We start from the raw sequence: 21443 nt of genomic DNA on the forward strand, positions 1-21443 counted from the left end.
CATGGTCAACAAAGCGCCAGACTAAAGGGAAAGGCCTCTTTTATTTTACTTTACTTTCTTTTTTTTTTGTAAAAAATTGGCTGGTTAGTTTCCAGTTCATGGGTGCCGAGCTATAAAAAGAAAAAAACTGGCATTTGTTGTTGGGAAGCCTCTGGGCATATAGCCGCAAACCAATAAGAACACACAAGTGAGGTCAGCGTTCAATAAAAAAAAAAAAAAGGTGGTGAACCGGTGCCAAACTGTACGGAGCATGCATCCAAGAGGAAGCTACAAAAATTGCAGACATAGAGCCAAAAACACAAATATAGCAAAGTGAAATGCCAAACACACTGAATCTGGCTCTGAAAATTCCTGCATATTATGTCTTTAAGCAGCAAAAACACAAATATGTATTTAATTACATGATTTGTACCACTTTTGTTTTTAATAACACCCCAAATCCTTCATAAAAAGACAACAAACTTTTCAAACAAACTTAATTTTTTTTCCAACACACTGCCACATTCCAACAGATTAGTGTAAAAAGACAGTGAAGAGAGGAAATCTGTTTGCCCAGTTCTAAATTGGATTAGCGAAACAGTTCTCCCACTGAGTGTGGAAAGAGGAGCAGGCGTGTGGAAGAGAGGAAACTTCTGGGCGACACAAATCACGCTGAGAGGCGTAGCTGCCTTTATCATCGGCCACCGTGCCAGGACGACGAGTCTGAACACTGACACAAATAATTTACACACACGGGGGACATATGTGCCATCCACACAGAGGAAAGACAGACATACACTCAATCTCACACAAATAACTAAATATCAAACTCAAATGTACACATGGCTGGGCTCCCTCACTCTGAAAGGAGTGTGAAATGAGTCCAGGACGTTTTGCACTGTGGGAAGGCTTTTAACACATGCCTGGACACCAGCGAGCGGTCGCGGCCCCTCGCTGTGAGGTGGTCAACGCAGCTCGCGAGGCTGGTGGAAAACAATTAGCTGCGTGATCTCCCACTCAGAACAGAGCTTCACTACATAGTCTCACTGGAGCCGTGCAGACAGGGAGCTAAACTTAGATGATCTCTCGGATGCTTTGTCTTAAGCTATTCCTAGATTTGTCATCTATATTTAAGCTCACGCTGGGTGCTCCGTTTTGGCAGTTTTGGGGTTGTTGTAAACAGGATCGGCAGAGGGCCCAGGCTTCTATTTTAACTAGAGGGAATCACAAGCCAGGTTTAAAACCAAATAATTTCCAAGAAATTGCAATCTAATGTGCATTTTCATCCAACACTGTTATGTGAATATTCAGAATTATTTCAGGTATTAACATGAGGAAAGTTGCAATCTCTTAAGTGCTCCTCATAGATTTGATTTTTTTTTTGCCATTTTCAGTCTCTTCAGTGGAAGCTAGGGTGATTTTTAAGTCACATGCCTCATGTTTATCATTCACTAACTCAGTTTACATAACCGACACATTTTAATTTTTTTAAGTCAGGGCTTTAAAGTGCAAATTTATATTTATGACCACTTTGACAGGAAATATTTTTCCCCAACCTAGTCAATTCAAGTCAAGTCAAGTCAATTTTATTTATAAAACCCATTATCATAAAACACAGTTTGCCTCAGATGGCTTTACAGCATACAAAACATTAATGGCGTCCTCTTCAGCTGGGCTATAACTTGCTAGCTCAGTGGTGCTAGGTGAATTAGTGGCAGATGCACGCTTCTTTCTGTGATGTGGGCGGAAAATAGTTTTACATGAAACTGCTCACATTCACGTGTATGTATCTTTTTTTTTAATCTTTTGTATTTATATATATATATATATATATATATATATATACACATATATATCTTTTGAGATATATTTACTGTTTGTTATAATTTGTGATGAATGTATTTGGAGTATTCCTGTTTTCCTCATCATTCTGTTTGATACACGTGTATATTTATTCATTTATCTGCACATTTTTGTTTCACTTATAATAAACACTGATTTGTTCATTGATCAGATCATTCGATATGCTCTACATATCATATGTATCATTTGTTTTCCTCCTTTATATATGATGTATATGTATAAGTCAATACATCTTCAAAACCTTGTTCTAATTAGGGACTGTTTGTGACTCACTGAAAGGGGGCTGCCAAATGGGGAGGCATGTCAAATATTTTTTTAGCACTGGGGAGAGACTTTTGTTTTTTTATTGTGGCTTAAGGGAGAGACATACAACTTAAAATCTATGTATTTCGCTTTCATTTAAAATATCCTCTGAACCCCAAATCCCTCTGACGGATTTAGAAGGCTTGTTTCAAAAAACGCCACAATTACACCATTAATCACTGTCAGAAACTGTAAAGACAGAAATGATCAATGGTGTTTCAAATTTCTGATGGTTCAACACATCATTTTTAAGGAGGATTTGCAATTTCAGTAAGAAATTACCTTTTTTTATTTTTTTTTTGTTTTTTTTTTTTTTTTGATGATGATGATGACTCCAACTCCAGTGCTGTTTGTTTGTTGCATTGGTTCCAATACCTACATACCTACATTTGGTGTGATTATTAAGATATATATATATATATATATATATATATATATATATATATATATATATATATATTATGGCAGGTCAAAATTACAAAAAACAAAACGAAAAAAGTCACACCCACCCCAGCCACCCCCTTCCTCAAATAAATAAAGTACAGTCCCTTACATGTAATGCTTATTTATTTACTAAGCAGTGTTTGTTTAAACATTATTATATGCTTATTTTTTATTGCGATATATAGATCAATATATTGATTATGTATGTACCTTTAACTTTTGTGACGGTGTTGAACACCATCCGAGATAATGTGAGTGACATCCATGTGAGCATCATGTAATTGTTGTGCTGCTCCACTTTGGCTAATCAGTGTAATTTGTGAAATGCCACAATGAAGCAATGACAGTCATCACCCTTTTCGCCCATGCAACGTTTTATTAAAATCCAATCACTGGCATCCCAGATATTGCATGTGACATTTGGATGGACGGACCAGGGTCGATCCATAGTCTCTGTCCTGATTTCATTGTGGGGGACAATTATAAAGTTGCTCTAATCTCATTTCACGTCATGGCTTATTGCATGTTGGCTCAGTTTAACTACTGCTACCTCACGGTGTCCTTGAGGAATATTTTTTTTAGCATTTACCTTTGGAATTCTCCAGAGGTAAAATAACAGTATCAACAAATAAAATGCAAATCCACACGGGTTACTTAGAGCCTGAAAATACCTGCCTCGCGTGTGAAACCCAACACTCAGCGAGCGGCTTTGAAGTTCAGAATCACCTTTTGTTGTATGAAGGTTATCTACTCATCTCTGAGTGCGACGGCTTCCCGCACAAAAAAGGGGTGTCTATCCTATCATTCATTTGGCAGAAGTGTTGGCTTGTAACTACTGAACTGCAACAAAGGAGCAGATTCAAGGTTCAGATGAAACCGGCAAAGGTGAACCTTGAAAAATAAAGGGGATAAAGAGAATATTTCATACAAAGCCTTCAAACAGTATTCCTCTCACAGTTTACCAGTCAGGTTTGAAAGAGTTACACTTAAGAGTAACTAAGTCTATAAGCATTTAGATTTAGCGCACTAAATTTTCATTTAATTTTAATACAATGACTTAGATTAACATTGATAGTACAATAACAAACAGCTTATATATTATGTTATGTATTTAATGGTTTGAACTACATTGCTTGTGTGGCGCCATTTAAAGCGAGCTAATAGAACTTTTGAATAGAGAAACTGCACACCGTCATTCAAGCTAGTTCAAATCATTTGTTTTTTGAGGCTAATGTTAGCTTAAGTTGACTAAGCTTAGCTACATAGTACTCTGTCATTGGGCTGACTGAAAGGAGTATTTTTATGTTGTGTTACTGGAGTATTTTTCCACATGCCATTAAGAAACGGTTCGATGCTTTTAAGAGACTTGCATAAGAAGTGAACAAACTGTGCGTTGCCATGAGATCCAATTGTTTTTTCTGCTTTTGGCCCATTTCCCGCCTCTCAGTGAGGTCGCCTGTAAGCTCTGATAGATTCTAAAAGCATTTCTAGACGCAGATAAGAGTAGCTGATAAATTTGCACCCTTGTGGCAACACAGAAAGCAAAACTGTACAATCTGTTACAGGTGGGAACATAGCGATGTTTTTCCGTGTTATCATTCATGATAAAAGGTACAAATACAACAGGAGCTAGTATCAGCACAGAATCAACGTCACGTTTTGAATGCGACCCACCACCGGGAGATTTAAAGAGTAAAGTGTGTGGCAAAATAATTAAAGGTGCACATTCTAGCTTTTATTAATATACTTCTTCCATTACTTGGTTCAGTATAAAAAAGCAAAGCCAGTGTAAGTAAGGGAATTCATTGCAACAGCATTGTTGTAAAACGGCTAGTAGCTGCTGTTTAGCTAGGCTTTAGGCTTTCCTATGGCAATAGTTTACCATTTTGGGAGAAATTAGATGAGATCAATAACAAGTGATTTATATCTGTTTGTTAAAAGCTGCAGCCAATATACCATAACCTTAATAAAGCCCGAACTGGTCGTTTTTACATGTTTCTACATAGATTAAACAACCAAGATTGTTGTGTTAAACTATTTCTTTAACTTGCCAAATGTTGGGTACCTTATGCTGATATGAAGTTGGTTGCCAGTTTACTAGGTGCGCCTAATATTATACAGAGAGGCATTTCTTATTTATCCTAAGCATATCTTTATCCTATGAACACTGGTTTAAGGCTGGGCAAAATATCAATATTATACCAATGTGATGATATGAAACTAGAATTCTTCTAAAATTTGGACATCGCTATGTTGTAAGTGCTTATCATTTTCTGGTTTTTAAGGCTACACTATAGAAAGTAATGTTTTATGAATGTACAAAACTCTCCTAGTTGTCTTATTATTTGCCTTTACCAACTTAGTCATAATATTCACATTAGAGATGATTATTTATCAAAAATGTCATTGCAAATATTTTGTGATCCACTATATCATCAACCCTACAATATTGTTGAAGTATCAATAATGAAGTAGTTTGTTGAGATTTTTTATTTTCTCCACGTTGTCCAGTCTTAAATGGGCTGGATAAAATAATGCCATAAACAATACATGGCTCTGCAAACTAAATCCTACAAAATGATCATTCAGTTCAATCAACTTAAAGCCCCTAAAAGCAAATTTGCGACACTGTTTTAGCAAAAACTGAACATTATTCTCAATGCATCCAGACTTTATTGCCGAATTAGTGTACTAGACTGCATTGGTTCAAGCTAGATGTACTTGATATCTGAATTTATATTATAAATGTATTGGAAGAGCTCTCTACTGCAACTCTCCAAGGTCTTGAGTTGATAATCGAATTCTTAGTCACCACATTGCTCAAAATTGCCTCAAAATTGGACTAAAACTACTATAACTTTTTCCCTGTTTTTTTCCCGCTCCTAGAAACTGATGTCTGTCCTAAAAATATAAAATCTGAAGATAAATGATTACTCAGAAGCCCAAGTCTGGTGCCAAAACTCTGCTTCTTAAGCCTGGGTAGACACTGTGCTTCTTATTTGTCAGCACAGTTAAACAAGCGCATAAGCTTACTTGAATAATGATTTAAACAAGGATACCATAAACTACAGCTGCATTAGGATTAAATGAGACTTAAAAACATAGTAGGAAATAATAAATAATCTGAAAGGAAATAATGAATACATTCATCTGAATGCAAAGTGATATTTTGTTTTTCCCCTCAGGGAACACAGTTAATGATCTATGCTAACACACAAACCACAGATTGCATTTCTGCCAACACCGATTTTTCACTGATCATCATTCTCACAGGAGATGTGGGTTGTGATCATAATCTTAAAAAATCTCTACTTTTACTCAATTAGATCAGGTATATGCATATTTAAAGTTGAGTCAAATGTATTTGTATGTGTATTATCACACCGTCACACCGAGACACTCCAGTATTTTTTGCCAAAAGTAGACTTTGCCAAAACTGCTAATCTGGATTTAGAAAATATATGTCAATTCTTGGACCCAAGTTGAGGCTCCAGTGTAAGCAATGTCCTGGTGAAGGGTCCCGATGCAAGACACTGAACCTGAATGAGTATGCAACAAGACGTGATACAGTAACTACATTACATGGTTAAAAAGACTCAAGTTGACTTTTGGTTTTACATGGGATACAAACATCTACCTCTGCTACCTTATTCCTGCAGTCACGATCAAATTGGAGTGAGCTGAAAGCTCAGTGCGACTCATAGTGACTTGCTATCCAGCTGGCCACTAATGCCAAGGTTTCCCATACATTCATTTTTTTGTGGTAGCCCACCACAATTAAAATGTCTGCTGCCACATTTTGGTTTTCTATTTTTGGAGCATTGCACCATTCATCGCACCACATTCTTGTGGTACAGAGCATACTCTGGGTACAGACACAGCAGCAGAACATCAGACTTAACGAAGGTGAAACTTAACCTTTCATTGCGATGTTTCTAAAAAAAAAATGCTTTCACTCACAAACAGCAGCTTCTCTCATCCACTGATCTAAACAGGTGTGATTGGATCGACTGGTCAATTATCCATCCTGCAACTCAAAACTCCACAAAGTGCTGCTGAGGTAATAAATGAAGAGCTTTGCCTACCCTGGGTATACAGACCGACAAAAACCTCCAAATTTAAAGAGGTGAGACAGACTGATACACAAGGACACACAGGCAAGAAAAAAGTCTCAAAAGTCTCATGCCAACAACATTTTGACATAAAATAACATTTTAGTTGCACGATTTGGACAACAGAAGCCAACGTCAGCAAAATATCATAATGTTATCATCCACACGTGAAATTATAAAGTTAGCATTTAAAATATCGTCTGCCTAATAACCAAAATTAAACATCCATCCAATGCATCAGTCCAAAGTCTTTCTGACATCATACTGATGCCCGATGCCGACTGGGAAGGTGCCCTGTGTGTTGGATTTGACACATTGTGGTTGAAAACGGGTTGAAAATTCAATAAATACGTGTATTTTCATGAAGCATCTTATTTTGTTCTATTTTAGTGAATGGCTGTAAGGATAACTTTCAAATACCATTTCGACTGGAGAGAATTAAAAGAGTTTACACTTGAATGTCCTGAAATATTCTCCCTACTGCTCCAAGAGCTCAGCCTGTCTGAGTCTGTTAAACTTCAGACTTAGCATGGCCCTTCTGACAGTGGAGGGCAGGTGGATTTTAAACCTCTCTATAACCCTGTCAATGAGCAATTCCACTTGACTGTGTGTGTGAGAAAGACAGAATGTGTAGGTAGGTGTGTGTGTGCGCACTTGTTCCCATGTGCCAAGCGTGTGAGTGCATGACTCACCTCCAGTGATGGCCTGGGATTGCAGAAAAAGAAAGACGGGGTCGGAGGTTAATCTGAGGTCGGTACAGTTCATCAGTTTCCTGAAGTGATGTGTGGCAGCAGAAGGAGCAGGCAGGTAGAGTCTGGAGAGCTGAATACAGAACTGCAGCATCAACAGCACGCACTAATAGAAGCAGTATCTATCCACACTTTGCAAAACAGTAAACTAAAACATGAGACATCTCTGACAGTTGGAGACATCATTAATGTTGTAGCAGCTACTTTGTTTCCATTTAGAAAGCAGAAACAGACGACTGTTAGCTGTGTCTTCTCTGCTACCTCAGCCTTTTGCAAATAAGTACATGGCAGGAAAGCAATATTAATGATTTGACAGTCATGCATGCCATCAGTGTAATGACAGTCTCCAATATGCGGGCTGTAATATGCAAGAGCAGCATTGTTTATTCACTGTCTGTGTTTATCTTAGCAATTTCAGCCAGCAGTGATCCAGGAAAAGTTTAGGAACAACAGTCATAACTTGTCCGAAGAAGAATAACATCAAAATACATAGTTTAATTCATTTGGAGTCATGCTGGCAGCATCAGCCGGTCCACCACTTTGATCCAGACACATACATCCCACAATTTTCAATGAATACTTCTCCTGATCTCCTGAAGTGTGTGGTATGGGGAAATTAACTCAATGTCTAGTTTTGTCCAATACTTATGACAAAATGCATGTAAAACTAATGATATTCCCATTAGCCTCGACTGTACCTTATGCGCATTGTCAATTAGTCAATGTTTGCATGCTAACATGTGTCAACAAACACCAAAAGAAAAATGTTTTTAATTGTTATTGTTTTTGTTGTTTGTTTGTTTGTGTTTTTATCTTGTGTGCATGTGTCCCTTTTATTTATCATTCTGTGGCATTTTTGGGAGTCTCTGAACGCAGCGCAGTCAGAACTCATCATGAGTTGTTTTATCCGTCAGCAGCAGTTTGAGTCACGGCATGGACAATTGCTCACTGATCATATTGATGGATGAGAGGAGAAGAAGAGTGCAGGGTGAGTGAATGTAAACTTTTAGACCCGCCACAATGAATGCTAAAGTTTCACTTTTTCACTTTCACTGCTCCTGGTGTCAGGGGCCCGTCTGTGTGGAGTTTGCATGTTCTCCCCGTGTCTGCGTGGGTTCTCTCCGGGGTCTCCGGCTTCCTCCCACAGTCCAAAGACATGCAGGTCGGGTTGATTGGTGACTCTAAATTGCCCGTAGGTTTGACTGTGAGCGTGTACGGTTGTCTGTCTATATGTGTCGGCCCTGCGATAGTCTGGCGACCTGTCCAGGGTGTACCCTGCCCTCCGCCCAATGACAGCTGGGATTGGCTACAGCCCCCCCCCGCGACCCTTACGAGCACAAGCGGAAAATGAATGAATGAATGAATGAATGCTCCTGGTGTTCTGCTGCTCCATCTGTGACAACAGTATGCTCAATACTCTAAGAGTGTGGTGCAATGAATGAGCAGCACGGCAGATATGTATTAATAAATAAACTAAAAAATGTATATGTCTTGGAAAATGTTTTAATTGCAGTGGCCCGCTAGAAATAAATAACTGTGTGCAGGTGGAAAACCCTGCAGAATATATATATAGTCTTTATTTCTCATGCAGATTACTATCTAATTGACATTTGTTTATTTATTAAATGAATATAAAGTAATGAAAGAAAGAGCTCCACTATTTACTGAATTTTTATTGAGTGTTTCTAACTACAATAAAGCTGTTTCATTAGGTGCTTAAACGGCATGTGCCTGTTCGAGGAAACTACATTTTTCAATGAGAGAAAATTACTGTCTTTTTCCCGCCATGATGCACATAGTTCCAGCCTCAGGTAGCCAGCTGGAAGTAGATGGGTTACCCCAAGGCAGAGGATCATTGTGGGATTAAAGCTAAAAAATAGAATTACCTATGTTATTTATTTATTTATTTATTTATTTACATATGCTGTCATGTTGGGAGAGACCCCAAATCAACACTGAAAGTGGACTTCTTAATTACTATAAGACAGTGATACTCCACTTACAGCCCCAAGGGGCAGATTTGGCCCACGGTAGGGTGCCAGGTGACCTGCTGACCATTTTCTGATTCACACTGGGATTTTTTATTGCACTCTGAATGTAAATAAGGTACCACAGTGCATGAAAAACATCCAAATAAAGCTTGTATATCAAGTAGAGTGCCAGAAACGGACCTCAAGACCCCCCCCCCACCACCACCACCACCACCACCACCCCAACACTGGTCTGGGTTAAGCCCTGAATGTCTTTAAATCCTGGAAACAACTGTTTACACCTGATCTCTGCGGTTCTACGGTGACTGGATTTCCCTCTTGACAAAGATGAGTGAGGACAGCAAACGTTAATTTATTATGCTATATACTGATTAATATTCTTAATGTTGGTTTATTAACTGACCTTCTGTCATATTGCAGCACGGCAAGCAAGTTGAGTATTCATGCAATGCAAATTATGTAAACAGCATTTGTATTGAAACTCATCTGTCTGAAGCTTTTCTAATGATAAAGGGGTTGATCACTGTGACTGTGATCACTACGAGTGCAGGATTTCCCACACATTCATTTATTTGTGACAGCCCGCCACGATCAAAATATCTGCTGCAAGAAATTGATTTTATATTTTTGAAGATGGACCCATCATTAGGAGCACTGTTGGAATAAACATCATTCTGTTATGCATTGCACTACACTGTCGGAGCGCAAAGCGTGCTCTGGGTTCATACGGAGCAGTAAACACCAGGTGCACTGTAAGTGAAACTAAAAGTCTAAAAGTTGACTTCCACCGCCAAGAGTTCCACCTGCGCTGCGTTCACAGACCCACAAACATTTTAATTCAGACACGTACACTACTGCCACAAGTAGATTCTACTTCTGCGGGAAACACTGGAGTGGTTTCCACTGTACCTGCTAATCAACGTATTAGTGTTGTAATTGTAAGTGTGTTAGTATGCTGATGTTACCATTTAGTTGAAAGCACAATTGTGCCTAAGTGCAGCCTCGCAGAGCTGCGGGCGAGGCTGCACTCTCTGAGTCTTGTTAGCTAAATGATTACTTAACGACAAGAGGAAAAGTCAATTATTAAGGCTGTATTACAATATCAACAGAACACTTTGAGTGAGAAAGAACCTCAGAGTGTTGATAACCTAGAAGAGCTTTGGATCGCACCTCAAACACTCTGCTTTGTGTGGCATTTTGTAGAGAAGGCATGGAGTGTTGACAGTGACGGCAGGAAATGCAAAAAGCCATTGAGATTAAGAATGCTAAGCCTCCAGAGGCACAGCCTCTTCTGCTCCCATATGAAAAGACCCAGAGTGAGACCTGGCATATGCTCTGTTGGATTACAGGGGAAATGCCTTCCATCAAAAAACTGATTACAGCACCTCTTAGCCAATGTGCATGCAATGAGAGAGCTGAATGAATGAATAATTACAGCATGGAGAAGCCGGAAGGAAGGTGAGGCAGAGGAAGAATAAAAGGAGGAAGGGGTGGTAGGTTTCCAAAACAGGTATTTAAAGTGTGGCATTCATGAACTGTATGGTTAGATGTGATTTTGTCTCACAATAATGCAAGCTGTGATCAGTGCAATTCGTTTTCACACTCACCAGAAAGGGCCTTTGAGGAATCTGTAAAGAGGAGGGAGACTCAGTAAGTTTTACAAGAGCAACACTTCTAAAAAAAACACCAACTTTTCATCACAAAGAAGGCTCTATGAATACACTGAAGCCTGTTTACAATGAGATCAATGGAGTGTTCAAATAATTCAGAAAACATTTGTGAAATGAATAGACGAAACAAGGCTTGTATTGAATTAAGATTTTTCTTCATTTTAATGTTTTGTTTACTTTTGGGCGGAATTGGTGCTATAAGGCGCTCCAGATACAATGCAATTCAGCTTCCAACGGGAGCTCGATTTTATTGATTTCATTCTGAGTAAAATTAATAGCTCCTCACACACGCAGCGCTGTTCACATTATGTTGAATGTAGGACTGAATTGGGAATGTTGCGTGAGAAGACTTTGGGCTTTGGATGTCCTGAAGGCCAACTCCTACAGCACCTTGGACAGCAATATCAGGTTTAATATCACCTGTAAATACTCTATACAGCTACCAATGCATATTAATCAGAGAAGAGAATAATGTAAAACAATAACCTTGACGCCTTGTTTTGCAACCCATGTTTTTTCTTTTTTAACTATGCACAAGTGCACATGCCTGCAGAGGTGGAAACTTTTAAAATAAAGACTTGAACAGCTGACGATTGACATTTTTGGTGATTTTGTTGGACAGACTGCAGCATGCATGGCCAGATGTCTCACTAAATCTGTTTAGTAACGTTGGAAGGATATTCAAAGATTGAACTTCCCTGTAACTGCTGTAAGTTAAACAAATTACAACTTAGTTTTCATCAATACACACATAAAAACACCAAAAAGAGCTACTACAAAAATATTAAATAACTTTACTCTTACAAAGTGGTCTCTTCAATAGTCAAAGGTCTCTTGTTGCTTACAATAAAATAGTGTAGTGTCTCCAAAATCACTTCACACATCAGTGGTCTACTGTTGGTTATATTATTGCACTTAGTTTGACAAAAATGTGCTTTTGGGGGATTTTTCAGTGGAAAAATTATTCAGTAAATTCACTGCTTTAGTTTAGTTGTCATTTTCTTCAGAAAAAAAATCAATAAATAAAATGTTAGGATTTTTGGTTTTAAAACTTTTGTCAACATTCACAAATTCTTTTGTGGCACTTTCGCCATTTAAATAAGTCATTTGCTATACATTATGTAAAATATTTCTTATTTCTTTCTACACCATACAGGGGTTAAAAATTCAGCGTTGTTCAGGGATACATTATGCAAGGGGCGGGAGGTGAGTATTATGAAGCGGTGAAGGTTGTGGTTGTCGTACAAGCAAGAACTTTGATCTACTTTCCTGCTTTTTTAAGATGTATTTACATGATTTTTTTGGCTGTACCGCAACAGCCTGGCCAGCACTATAAGAGCAAAAGTCTGTGACCGCAATTTCATTTTTCAAATAAAGAGCCCTTTAGTATGTCATACGCAGTCCAGCCATATTATTGACCTACTGTGCGTTCCAGTACGCATAGTAACGTACTATATAGTACTATTTAGAATGTCCCAAAAAAAACACAGGATGTTCTACTGCATCCACTTGGATTTTGCAGAATGCAAGCCGGCATGCATTTCTGCCTATTCTCACCCACAATCCTCTGCACAGCGGAGGATATGTCACATCTTGACAGCTGATTGACAGCTGATTGAAAGCTGACAGACGCCGCAATGATGGATGACAGCGCATTAGAGTGACTTATGACCAGTTGGATGGAGTATGAATACTTTAAGTGTACAAAATAATCATAAAGATTACCAACAACAAAAAAAATGAAAATAAAAATGATAGGAGAAATGCATATGTACGCTTTTTAAATGTGTCTAAAATGTTAGAATCCACAATGCATGCAGTTATAACTTTAACTTAAAAGTTAAACATTGCAAAGTAACAACAGCAGGGGTCTCTGGGTTGACCTCCATCTCTGCCATGTTTGGCAAATAGCTATGTTTTATCTCCATGGTAACATATGAGAAACAGGGTCAATGTTAAGGGTCTAGCTTCATGACGTAGTAATATGTCCCAATTGTGTGCATACTGCAAATGCCCACTGAGGCAAAAACACAACAAGGCAGCTACAACACTGATTATTGTGCTTATGTTGCAATACCAAAGACATATATAATTAATAATCTTCCAACCACTAAACCACTAAACATGCAAAATGCACATCAGATGGCAGGAAGTGTACTTCCAAGTCAGTGCGCCTGTTTGATAAACAACACGCATGGCGCCAGATTTATAATATGTGACAAATTAGATCCAAAGTGCTCAGCAAATCTGGCTGTGTGAGTTTACATCAGCAAACATGGGACCTATGGAAATGAGTTACATAACGCAGCCACAGAGAGTAGCACCCCGTATTTTTCTAGATAAAAAAAAAAGTCATATTAATACTTCAAAAAACATGAAACACAAAGTTTATACCAAAAGCACTGAAGGGAAATAAATACATTTCTGCGAATGAGTAATTCAGTTAGTTCGAGTGCTTTAGGTATGGTTCATACAATAAACAAAAAAAAAAAAAAAAAAAGCCTTTTGAAGAGTTCACCCTTACCAGCTGGGGGTCACATATTCAATAAGTAGCAGCATTGCAGGGCAAGAAAATCCCAGAACATCTTATATTCTCAACATCAAAAATGCAACAAATGAAAGGCATGAAATTCTCTGTGAAAGGAGCTCCAGTGCCGACAGACCTCACCATCAGGTGAGGCTGCAGCCGAGCCACCGCTGGTAAATATTGCCAGACTCTTCTTTCTGATTCAACTCTGTACACCAAAAAAATCTTGTTTTCATTTATTTCAATACTCTTCCTCTCCAACACAAACAATCTGCCTCTTTTCTCACATTGGTCACCTCCTACACACGTCCCTCCTGTTTCGTATCAATCTCGCACTCTCCGTTCCTCGGCTTCTCTCTCACCTGCTTGCTACAGTGTTTTGCCGCGGCTCTTGTGTTTCCCCCTGTAGGGCCTGTGTGTCTGCTGTAATGAATTGTACTTAATTGCCAACTGGGACCCGCAGCCTTAAATATAATTCTCAGGACACTTAACCTGGGTCACTATGAATGATAAACACACCTTAATAAATGGGCTTGGGCTTAGAGCACAGAAGAAAACCATTTCTCTCTTCAGGCCCCACCACAGCACATGCAGGCAAACACACACACACAACATGCTGTAAATGATCAGGGCAGTATTTAGCATTTTTAAACTCAATCACATACTCTTACATTCTTTAAGGGCAGAAACAAAAATAGATCCCGTCCTTGTAAATATAAGAGATGAAATTAATTTTTTTAAAAATCAAATCCTTTCCCTTTTTGGGGCTTTCTGCAACCCTGCTTTCTTTTTGAATGCTGTCATGCAAACTTGAGATTAACAAACTATTCACTAAATCTCTCTCCCAAACAAAGATTGTCCAATCATAACTCAGCAAATTAGGCACAGCAGCCCTGTCAAGCTTTAAAAGGCCTTTATCACAGCAGAAATTTCGACTTCATAGTAGAAAAAAGCACATAAGTGATGCTCAATTATATTCAAGTGTCCCAAACTCAAAAATATGCGAGTACTTGAAAAAAACACTGTGCATGGAAGGTACTTAACTATCTGTAGTGACCAAGCTTTACTTCCAAGGCCTATAGTTAATTATCATAAAAAATGGGGCTTTGTCTGGTTCTTTATTGCACTGCATTCAAATGAAACTCTTGAACTCGTGTTTATGTCGTGTACACAAAGTCGTAAACTCAGCTCTTAGAAAATTCCCACTTACAAGGTCGTGAAAACCACATCAGGCGTTCAATATTATCACTTCCCGTGAACACGGTTAAAAGGCCGCAATTGTAATATGATTTGGGAAATATGACCCAAGATACATTTGTTAAACACGATGGTTCGTCTGTATACTCTTAAGCTTTTCACATATAAAAGCAAAAAATATTGTTAGATGCTAACTAGGAAGCAAAAATGTTTTGTATAATGTTACAGAGGTAACCAAAAAACTAATGGAGATCGCCACTTTTGGACTCACATTCTGAAGCCTCGAGTTTGTAATTTTGGCTGTCGCCATCTTGGATTTTCAGAGCCAAAAAATGATCTGACCTATGAGTGTTGCAGACAGCCTGTCACTCAGGGTGAACATGCCCTTAATTTTATGCAACTTCAAGTCGAAATAAAATGTAAATATGTGAGATAGATTAAAACCAGGCTGAACATGTTTATTTCTGCTTTAAAATTGGGCATTTTCACAAGAGGTTCTTCAAGTTGCCATTTGAGGAACTGTTGTTTTTGGCACTTCAACGTTGCCTTCATTTTTCAGCCCTGGAGGCACTTGAGGCTAACTAGCTCTAAACTTTATTTCTGCTTTTAGCCTTTAGCCCTTTTTGGCATTAATGCATGTTATAATTAAAGCAGTCATCAAATTCATAATTATGGTTCTAATTTTTTTATGAGTCTGATGGAGACATCAAAAAGTTAGCCGGAAACAGAGATTTCAACCAACTCAGAGCTGACGTTAAGGCTAAGGCACACAATTAATTAGCTGGCTAGCTATTTGATAAACTTCCCAGGGTTGCCTTTTCAGTCAGCAAAATCGAAGGCAGCAACTAAAATGTGAAACGTGCTTTCATCTACCTCTGTCTGAAATCAAAGAAGCCACTGTTTCAAAAATTACCACAATGCACATATACTTGAAAACATATTGCAAGAGTAACTCAGGGGAGCAGCGCTGAGCATGGCTGCTATGAACATCCAGGGATTCAAATTACCCGTCTTAAAGTTAGAGCTTGTCACTGTTGTTAAAGATACCAAAAGTCCATGCGACAGTATGTATTTCCTTTTTGTATATCAAACAAAATCCTCCCTCGTACAGCTGTGGGGATGTCTGCTCTGTGTCTGTGGCCAGCGGATCGACTGTACTGGTTATGACACTCATGCATAATAGAAAGCGCACAGTGCCCGCAGGAACTGAGGAGCATAGAAAAGAGGCACAGGGAGCAGTTAGGGTGTCTGGCCAGTAGGACAACCTCCCACTCTGCTTCCACCTCACCGCTCTTTCCCCTCCCATCCCACTCTCCCCTCTATCTCGATCTGACACATGCTGCAAATGCAAAGCCAGATCAAAGTTAGTGTAGCCCTTATGAATAAAAGAGTACAACCCATCTGTGCAGCTGCAGAAAGAGAGAGTTCTACAGCATGTCTGAAAGAAAAAAGCAAACTACATATCGGCGGGTGGTTCGGCCACAGCCGTGCCGTGACTCTGAGCTCTCACGGGACCCAAACCAACAGGCTCTGCCATCTCTCTTGGCAACCAGCAGCAGAATCAATTGCTTGTGAAAATACATGAAAAAGACCATTCTGATTTAATGAAGTGATAATGATGATGGCATTTTGAAAAAAAAAAAGAAGAAAAAAAGGACAGGAAGAGAGAGAAATTTAGTGCATGACCTGTATAGATTATGTAGTGAAGTTTTAAGGTTCAAATAAAGGTTGCATCAGTATTACACCAATGGAAATGCAGAATTGAATGATAAAAATGAAATCAACTGTCAAATAGGCTTGGGTGGTATGTAATATTTCTTACCTTCCTGAAATGTTACCAGGGTATACAGTATATGACGGTATAAAGTATGTGGCGCTAACAGCCCCTTTCTGATTTTCAGACTAAGAAATACAAAAAAAGATATCCACAAAATGTGAAGAAAAGTAATATTGTCACGCCAATTTTTGTTTTTAAACAGAGAAATACAACTGTACACCATGTACATGACATCTATTGCATGTGTTTGTGACGGTTCAAGGACAGAGGGATGTTGTATGTGCAAAACCCTCTGAGGAAAATTGTGAATAAAAATTTTAAAAAAGAATTAAACAAAAAATTCGCTATTGTTTTTACTGATTTTATTGCTAATCAAACTTCATTTTATTCTATTTATAGATTACTCTTTTCCATTGAACTCGTCTGCATATTTTCTTTTAATTTATTACTAATCTATTTATGTGTCTATATGTTACTGTGTGTGTGTACAAACAAATTGCCCTGGCAGGATTAATAAAACTGTCTGATTAAACACTCAATAATAAAATGTGCTTACATCATAGAACAGAGAATTAAGAAAAATTTTAATGGAAAACATGGAATTTGGTGATAAAAATTAAACTAAATTTTGTATGGAGATAGGTATAAACGGATATCATTGGGCCCTATACAAGTCGCCTTACCCTGCATGCCTGGCTCTTCTGTCGAGACTCTACTGTGTGGGTTCTTGGAAATGGTCACATTCCTCAGAAGGTTGTGCAAAACTCTATTTGATTCCATGTAATGGCAGGTTACAGCTTAGTGTGCATTCATACAGCTGGATATCTATAAATTATATGCTAGACTCACTGCTGTTTCCTTTGCAAATCAGCCCCGGCTTGCTCTTGCTGTATATATTTTTTTAACCATGGCCTTTGAAACGTTCCTTCTTGTAGGAACACAAGCGGGCTTCACGGACAAACACCACAAATCCTACATCTTACACCACAGAGAAAGACGGGGCAACTAATGCCTTGTTCAATTCTTGTTTCCTAAGCACTGTATCGAAAGCACAGAGGAGAATGGTTTATGATGGTAAAAACCGCAAATCATGCCCCGGGCAAATTTCCTGAAAAGCAATTCAACATAGCTTGACTAGCCTCTGCCTGATTCAGCCTTGGCAGGAAATTCTCATGGCTGGCACAAACATGCCTCAGCATCAAAGATGTATTATTACTGTGAGCCAACTGCTGAGGACGCAGCAAGCAGTGGTCCCCGGGAAAGTTGTGTGAAGGAAGAACTAGTAAGAAGAATAAAAGTATTATCAACAGCAACACAGTTACATTCTATGGTTTAAGGATAATATTTCATATTTTTTCCGTTGCCTACAAATCCTGTAAAAATACCACAACCAAAAATAACAAATATTGTCTCTGTGCCACATTGAAAATCTGGATTTAAGCCCACCATGATAACTAGTTTTGGTGGATGATACTTTGTCCCAGAAATAATTGCAATAAACACTATTACTGATATAATGATAATATAAGACCTTAATAATGCAAGTGCTCCCTTTCAAAAAGCAATGGACTTTAACCCTTTGAAACCTAGATTGACATCCATTTTATTGTGCTGTATTCAGACGCCTTTTAAAAGCTGTTTAACCCTTTGTAGACCTGAGCAAATTGGTTTGATGTCTTTCGAAAACATGGGGGGAAAAGGCGGTGAGCAACTTGGCAAGAAATGTCCTATTAATTGCAAGAAATTAGTAAAAGTTTACAAGAAAAACATCTGAAATTATATGTTGTTGTTTTTTTAGAAGAAAGAGAAAACTAGGAAAACTGTCCACAAAACTATATTCATAATTATAATTAAATATTCAAAATTATGTTACAGAATAAAAAAAATCTAACAATTCTTATTTTATTTTCAGCACTTTTAACGCTTTTTTTTTGGTGCTAATTTTAGTGCCATACCTTGTTAAGTTGCTCAGTGCCTTCCCCTCATGTTTTTCAAGAAATCAAACCAATTTGCTCAAGCTTCAAAAAGGGGATTCTTATAAATATTCAGACACTGGAATCAGGCTTTTCTTTTTTGTTCTGTTCATTATGCTCAATGTTAGATATGTATATGGACATGGACGGAGCTTTCTATCCTGCACAACCCTAGGGACATGAGGAGGGCATTTTTAAAAAGGCAGAATGGAAAAAATCAGTAATATTGGCCTATTCAAAAGAATCCTCCGTCCACATTCATTTTATGACTTAATGTTTATTTATCTTATTGTTTTATTTATTTATTTGAGACCCTATAACTTAATTGGTGATATAAAAAACTTTAATAATAATATGTCGCAGCTGAGAACAAACTTTTATTCTTACTGGCTCTATTTATTGAAATGCTTTCTATTCAACTAAACCGCTATAACAACCCACAGAGACTATGTGTGACTCAGTGAACTCATCGTGAACTTAATGTGGTGACAATTTCATTTTGCTCACTGACATAAAGAGACAGTAGATTGCTTTAAATGTCTTGAGTTACACGATTTTCACACACTGAAGCTCAAAGGCAGCAGTTCAGACGTCACTCGTCACAGTTTTGCGATGTGCCTCAGAGCTCGAGTATCAGACTTAACATCACGATGTCGCATCTTTAGGTGCCAACTTTGGGTTGGGGAATTTCATAAAGTGGGATTCGCTGTGAGCCATGACAGTCCTCTTCCAATACATACTAATTATGCTTTGTTTTACAGATCAGTATCAGCAGGATGTAGCTTGTACTTTTCTCTCTAATCCTGCTTTGTACGAAACGTCCAAAACAAACACCTGTAAACACTTTCCAACAGCAAAGCACAAGCTTGCCCCTTAAATCTTTGAGGTGTCTTCAAGGTGTGTGAATCTTCTCTGATATTAAAAGATTTTTGGCACCCTAATCATTCTTAATTTAGTCCCTAAAAAGTAACATACTTACATCTGTACAAACAAAACCATTTGTTCTTGTTTCAACGTTCTACCAAATGGTGCTTCCCCAGACAAACACCATTACCACAGCTTTATTCTCTTAGTCTTACCCCGAGGAAACAAGCCGAGGCGAGGAAACACTCTCTGATGTGATGTGCCCAGCGCAGATGCGTTTACAGTGTGTTATTAATCACAGAAAGATCATTTGCTCCTCCAAGCCGCCCAGGAGCTTAATTTCATTTGTTCCTATCGATTTAACGGCCATTTCAGAAACACAAGGGGTGGTGCGGGGAGTGTAGGCTCGATACAAGCTATTGATCAGGAACTAAATGACCTTGTGTACACAGTGACCGTGGAAACCGATCAAGAGATTGCAGAAGGAATTGCATCATTCAAAAGGTCTCGGCGGGTTTAACGTTGATATGAGGCGGGTTATCGAAAGGTCTGCTGCCTTTTTTTAAGCACAGATGGACCAAGTCTAGTTAATGCAACTACACCTGCCCACACGGGTATTACCGCGCTTCTCCTGAGCGTAATTAATATTTCTGTTTATATTCACGCTCCAAGCCACTACGCCCCCCTAGGAGCACCATCAAAACGACCAATTCCACAAGTTATTTTCCATGCTTCCACTCCTACTTGGCACGGGGAGTCAATTATGAACACCTTGTGACCTCTGGCCCTCACGCACATGAACTACTATTCCCAGCTACCCCGCCGCATCACAGCTAACTAGAGCCTGGGGTGGGGGGGGGGCGCTCTCTTGGTGCGCAAACAAACATTGTTTACAAGAATTACATGCTATAGGAGATGATTAACTACCCAGCTGAACCCAGGCTCCGCTTTGGCAGCAGTCCCACAACACAATTTATGTGGTTTTGTGCATTTGTGCGTGTGTGTGTGTGTGGTTCGGTGGAGGCGGCGTGGGGGTTAATAGAATAATGAGACTGCAATACTGTGAAGCCACCAAGCAGGAATTAGTGGCACTAAATGAACTGCTCTTTTGTTTGAGGCCGTTTGATTACTTGGGTGGCAGCAGAGGGTGTGATTTCATTCACATTTCTAATCCTAATCTTGTTATAGTATAACCTCCCCACCACCACTACACAAACACACACCTCCACACACACTCACAGGTAAGCGTGTGTGTGTGTGTGTTAAGTAGGTGAATGATGGATATATCTCGTTGCCTGGCTTACCTTATCAGCAGAAGGGCCAGTATGGGTTTCATCAGGAGGTTGATGGAAGCTGGAGATACAGGTAAGCCAGGCAGCTTTTGAGGAAGGGAACACACACACAAAACAAGATTGGCTTGTCTTCACAGCAAAATAAATGGTGCTGTTGAAGCTGAGATAGTCAAAGAAGAAAAGGGGAGACTGCTTTTAAGGTGCAGCCCACTTGATAAGGGCTCGGCTGTGATTAAAAAAGGTAAAAGAGGGAGGGAAACGCGGAGCTTAATGCAGTTCTCACTGATGGAAAACTGTCAAGAAGTTTCTTTAGTTGTATGCTTGGTAATTGAAAACACGTTAACACGGTCTACAAGAGGGTACTTCTGTGAAGAAAGTGTTTTAGACATATATATATAGTTCTGAAATGATTAATTTATCTTTCATGATTGAAAAAAAAGGTTTACATCGCATATCGTGAATGGTTCTGATCTTACATTTGTGACCATTCTGTGTTTTATATCAATACTATACTAGTATACAAGCTTACAGAACCAGGAGCACGGGGACATTTCTCAGCGGACTGACGCTCGGTTTGGCCTGCGTGAAGAGTTAACTTGACTATCAATAATAAAGTGTGTAAAAAGGAGATGATGGGCCTCAGAATTCAGTGGAGTTAACTCTAGGGAAGAAGTTCTGAGGTAAGCAGAAAGATGCGCATTT

General features: G+C 38.8%; 1 long non-coding RNA gene across 6 annotated transcripts in view; it reads right to left on the reverse strand.

Annotated features, from left to right (window-relative positions):
* The window catches only part of LOC121961138 (uncharacterized), a 218047-nt gene that overhangs the window by 153938 nt on the left and 42666 nt on the right, over nt 1–21443 (reverse strand). For all 6 annotated transcript variants that reach the window (XR_015775504.1, XR_015775500.1, XR_015775503.1 and 3 more), the window contains exons 4-5: nt 11049–11069; nt 7394–7523 (exon numbers count right to left, since the gene is read on the reverse strand). This is a non-coding gene — a long non-coding RNA (uncharacterized LOC121961138). The remainder of the gene's footprint in view (nt 1–7393; nt 7524–11048; nt 11070–21443) is intronic.

This window comes from Plectropomus leopardus, chromosome 22 (genome assembly GCF_026936395.1).
Source record: "Plectropomus leopardus strain MGB_pleo_1.0 chromosome 22, ASM2693639v1, whole genome shotgun sequence".
Classification (NCBI taxonomy): domain Eukaryota; kingdom Metazoa; phylum Chordata; class Actinopteri; order Perciformes; family Serranidae; genus Plectropomus; species Plectropomus leopardus.